Below are 5,618 nucleotides of genomic sequence, written 5' to 3'. Positions count from 1 at the left end.
TCGAACATAAACTGCTCGTTTAATCCTGCCACAACATCTCAATGTGGTTTGGGTCTGGACTCTGACCAGGCCATTCCAAAACTTTAAATTTCTTGTTCTTCAACCATTTTGATGTAGACTTGCTTGTGTGTTTCGAATCATTGTCTTGCTGCATGACACAGCTGTGCTTCAGCTTCAGACCACGGACGGATGGCCTGACATTCTCCTGTAGAATTATCTGATACAGAGCAGAATTCATAGTTCCTTCAATGATGGCAAGTTGTCCAGGTCCTGATGCAGAAAAACATGTCCAAATCATGACACTACCACCACCATTCCTGACTGTTGGTATGAGGTTCTTACTGTGGAATGCAGTGTTTGGTTTTCGCCAGACATAACAAGGCCGATGTTGGCCAAAAAGTTCCACTTTTGACTCATCTGTCGATAGAACATTGTTCCAGAACTCTTGAGGATCATCCAGGTGCTTTTTGGCAAACTTGAGACGAGCATTCATGTTCTTCTTAGTGAGCAGTGGTTTCCACCTTCCTACTCTGCCATGAATCCCATTTTTACCCAGTGTCTTTCTCATGGTGGAATCATGAACACTGACCTTAGCCAAGGGGAGAGAGGCCTGCAGATTCCTGGATGTTGTTCTAGGGTTCTTTGTGACTTCCTGGACAATTTTACGCCTTGTCCTTGGAGAGATTTTGGCAGGACGTCCACTCCTGGGAAGATTTACTACTGTCCCAAACTTTCTCCATTTGGACAATATGGCTCTGACTGTGGTTTGGGGGTCAACAACTTTTTTCCGGAGGTCTTCAGGAATTTCTTTTGATCATGGCATGATGTGCATTTAGAACCTGTGTGCTAATAACTTCACTCTGATGGTAAGGGCCAAAGTTTGTCAGATTTATATTGGGCAGCACTGGCCCAAATCAGGTCTTATTGTTAACCAAAGTATTCAAACAGCTGACCCTAACTATCACTTTAATTGGGTTGAGTTAACTAGGGGGCAATAGCTTTTTCACACCTGAAGATTGTATGTTTGATTACCTTGCTCACCAAACAAATGAAAGAAGCACCAAACTTTGGTGTCATTTTTTCTCTCAGACTCCCTCTATATACTACTAGAACCCACAAAGAGATCTGATCAAATTCAATTTGAAAAATGTGCATACATGCAGAAAATCAGAAGACAGGGAGCAATACTTTTTCACAGCACTGTATATATATATATATATATATATATATATATATATATATATATATATATATATATATATATATATAATATATATTATAAACAGAACAGACAGTCCTAAATAATAAACAATATCAGCTCCACAATAATACAAACATGGTCACCAGTCCTGGGTGCGTGTAGTAGTGCTTGTGGTGGGTGACACAAGTTTATATTTTTGACAGTATTGCAGTGTTGCCTGGCTTAGTGATGGCCCTTGGCGACAGCTCTGAAACTGTGTTAGCTGTCTAGCAACGTACAAGACAAGACAATTACAAACAAACATACCATAACACTCATGATTTCAGTTATTGTATTACTTTTACTGTCCTTCTTGGTTCAACTCACATTAATCCAAAGCGAAGGAACAGATTACAATTCTCTGTCCCCTTTCATGCTGCCACACATGACTCCTTGGTAAACAAGTGCAACCACCTCTCCAATCTGCGGCTGCCACGTCGTTTCCCTTCCGGGTCAATGCATTATTGCAATGGAGTCTCACCCCCTTCCTAGCTGGCCGACTTCCCTTGAACCCTGGGAAAGAACTGTCAGACCAGCCCATCCAAATGAACTCTGTTCTCACTGCTTAGCACACTCACAGGTCGGGAGGCTGATTCCGGCTAAAATGCATTTACGTTCGTTTGGCGCAAACGCGTTTTGGGCGCATCACCCAAAGAACACCCTGTGTGGCATGACACTTCGTACTACTATGTCGTAGTACAATTCGCCGATAAAAAGTAGTGGTTCCCTTGGAAAATTAATGGAGCAAAGTATAGAGAAGTCCTTGAGGAAAGCCTGCTGCTCTCTGTAAGAAAGCTGAAACTGGGACGGAAGTTCACCTTTCAGCATGACAACGACTCAAAGCACACAGCCAAAGCTATATTGGAGTGGCTAAGGAACAAAAAGGTAAATGTCCTTGACTGGCCCGGCCAGAGCTCCAACCTAAATCCAATCGAAAATTTGTGGCATGACTTGAAAATTGCTGTCCATCAAAGCTCCCAAGGAACTTGTTTGAACAGTTTTGTAAAGAAGAATGGTCATATATTGTCAAATCAAGGTGTGGAAAGTTGGTAGAGACCTATCCCAACAGACTCACAGCTGTAATTGCTGCCAAAGGTGCTGCCATCAAACATTAACTCAGGGGGGATGGAGACTTATCCAATTATTATATTTCAGTTTTGTATTTTTAATATATCATTTTTTTCTCAATAAAACCTTTTTTTCCCTTTATGCGTGGAGTATGGTGTGTAGATAAGTGGAAAAAAAATTCTCATTAAAATGCATAAATATCTGAGGCACTGACACAACAAAATGTGAAAAAAGTTCAAGGGGGTGTAGACTTTCTATAGGCACTGTACATGTATCAAAGGCTGAGTTAGCCTATGTTGCATGTATCTAATGTTGATTTAGCCTTTGTTACATGTCCTATTAAACAGTGTTTGAGAAATTGCAGTAATAATAACAAGGAAAGGGGATAGTAAAAAAAAATATGAACATTTGTTACATGTACATTATAGAAAGTAATCTTTCTCTTCAGTGTGGTGTTCAGACAAAGGTGTACCACCAGAGACTGTTGACACCCCTTTCCTAATCCTGTTGTAGGCTTCAAAGGTGATTTAGGATTCAGGCTGTGTTCTCAAGCCTTTTTATAATAACCATGGATGCACAGATTTGTGTTATTTCCAGCACACATTGCAAAATGGCTTTCAGATCAACTCTTCATTTGTTTCAGGATTATTTGCTGGTGTTCTCACATATTTCTTTACTGTTTCATTTATTGCAGCAGCTTTCAAAAACCTTGATACTAATTATATACCAACTTACCTCAGGGTGTGTCTTCTTTGTGCAAGATTTTATTTATTTATTTTTTGTAAGTGAATCTCATCTCCAAGGATTCTGTGCTCTATAAAGACTTTTTCAGAGCACAGAATCTGACCTATTAGAATATCAAAGACAACATTCTGTAGGAGATGGAGATCAGCCTGGGAGGAAGATTGCTGCTGTAGCATATCATTCGTCTATGCACACTCTCAAGTCTGTGCCAGTAGCAGAATTAACCAACCATACAAAATTAGAGACGTTATTATATTTTGAATATTGTACCTTTAATGCATGACACCTGAGATTCTAATGATAGAGGGGGGGAAAGAGAGTTGGGTGTGAATGGAGGACGTAAAATATGTGTATAGGACTGATACTGCTACAGAGTTATGTATAATAAAACTCTTAAGTTGAATTCCTTAAACCTACAGCCAAACCTCTAATGGTCGACTGCCAAGGACCCCTCACAGAGACCCTTGAGGGGTGATTCATCACAGCAGTAAAAAGTAGATCCATTATACTGTAAGTCACCCTGGGTAAGGGCGTCTGCTAAGAATTAAATAATAATAAATAATAGATCACCATGATCTACACCCAGTAGATAAAACATATATAGATATACTTATACCCCCTTATTCTGATACACTATAACTTGTGCTAAAAAAGTTAAACCACAATTACGCAAATTGTTCTCTTAGATATATGTAAACATATATCAAATGGTACATAAAGACAAACAGATGAACTGGCCAGCCTTCAATTACCCCTAAAAACATCCTTAGCAAGGTTCATCGTCCATCACTTGGATGTAAAGTCACTGTAGCCACATTTTAAATGTTGTATTATTACGTTTGGAATGATTTTTGCTGTGTTTCAGGTGTTATATTTGTATTTCAAGCAGGGGCGTAACTAGGAATGGCAATTTTGGGTGGGCCCCAACTTTGGGTGGACGGGCAAGTACCAAAGATCTGACATCACAGGAAATAGTTTACATTACAAACATGATTTAAATCTATTAAAACTCTGAATACATCAAATATCTCCCCAGGGTTTGAGCAGAGCAAAGTAGCCAAGACTGAAAATGTGAAGTAAGGTGAACATTTTTTGCAGTTTATAACAGTAGCTGCACGTATACACTACAAATACAAAGCACATATGCATACAACCTACAGAAACAAACACACTGTGCACAATAACTCCAAAAACCCTGTTTCGTTTAACAAAAAAAAGTGCAAGAAGAAACTAAAAAAATCCCCAAACAAAAAAGCTGTATTGTTTTTTTCTTCGCTGTATTGTAATATTTTCACTATATTGTAATAACGCATTACATCTGTAAGCCACCCTGCATGAGGGTGTCTGTCAAGCAAACATTTTAAATCAGGCTAAGCTCCTGCTGCTTTCAAAACTAAAACTAAAATCTTAGCTGTGCTTAGAACCTCGTTTCCAGCTAAATGTGGCTGCTTTCATTTTCACTGCATTTTCTCAGGTACAGCTAAACAAAGATATTGCGTTGGCTGAAAAAACATAACAAGCAGAAAAAATAGATTTTTTAAAACAACCTTGCATGACTGTGACAGAAAGACAATGATTCCTGGTTTTAAATCTCCCTCCCGACTTGTGAGGGTGCTAAGTAACGGGAACTCTGGACTACTTGGAAGTCGGTCCTGTAGAAAAGAGACAGAGCTTGATCCAGAAGGGAAATGATGTGGCAACGGAAGTTTACCAATATGGAATTGGAGTTTTGGTACAAGCAGTACTTTTAACACATGAAAATGCATTTCAAGCTCAAAATACTGTACATCACTAGGACAAATTAATAAAATATGGAATGTGTGGTGGCTTCTTAATAAACAAATGTGCCACTTCAGAGTTTGTAGTCTAGGTTGCTTATACATTACGACGCATCATCCAGTTACTGTGCTTCACATTTTAGTTCAACATCTTATTTCGTATAGAATAATTCCAGGCATATAGACTTTTTAAACTTCAGAAACAATAAGTTTTATTTACTTACATCCATGGCAGTCAAACAGGTGGATAATCCTTCCATTGTTGTACAGCAATATGTTCAGTAACAATACAGCTGCATACGAACAGTCTTCAGTTTAACTGTGACTTATATCTTCTTAAAGTCTTATGCAGTTACAACTCTCCTATTAGTTATGTTTGTTTGTATTTCTTACTCTATGTGTGATTTTAAAACATATTTGTATGGTATATATGGTCGAAACACTGTACTTGCTCTAGCTACAAACTAACTGCATCATCTGTCCCTCTGTCCATTTTTTTTTTACCATTTTCGTTCCAACTCAAATTTAATACTGCCTGAACCAGTATTGTTAAATACCAGAATGCCATATTACAAAAAATACAATCTGTAGGCATTCTGTATATGAGACTTTTTCTTTCGTGCTCCTCAGAATATCATTCCATCTGTTCTTAATCTCCTCCACCATTTTTTTAATAATGCCTACACTCTAGAAGTAAAGGCTCTCGTTAGAACCTTGCTTTGCCACTGTGGGTAGACTTTTTTAGGTGCTTCTATGAACCTTTTTACATGGATTATATATTCTCTATT

The sequence above is a fragment of the Polyodon spathula genome, chromosome 17 (genome assembly GCF_017654505.1).
Source record: "Polyodon spathula isolate WHYD16114869_AA chromosome 17, ASM1765450v1, whole genome shotgun sequence".
NCBI classification, from domain to species: Eukaryota; Metazoa; Chordata; class Actinopteri; order Acipenseriformes; family Polyodontidae; genus Polyodon; species Polyodon spathula.
Note: the sequence above shows the minus strand (reverse complement) of the source record.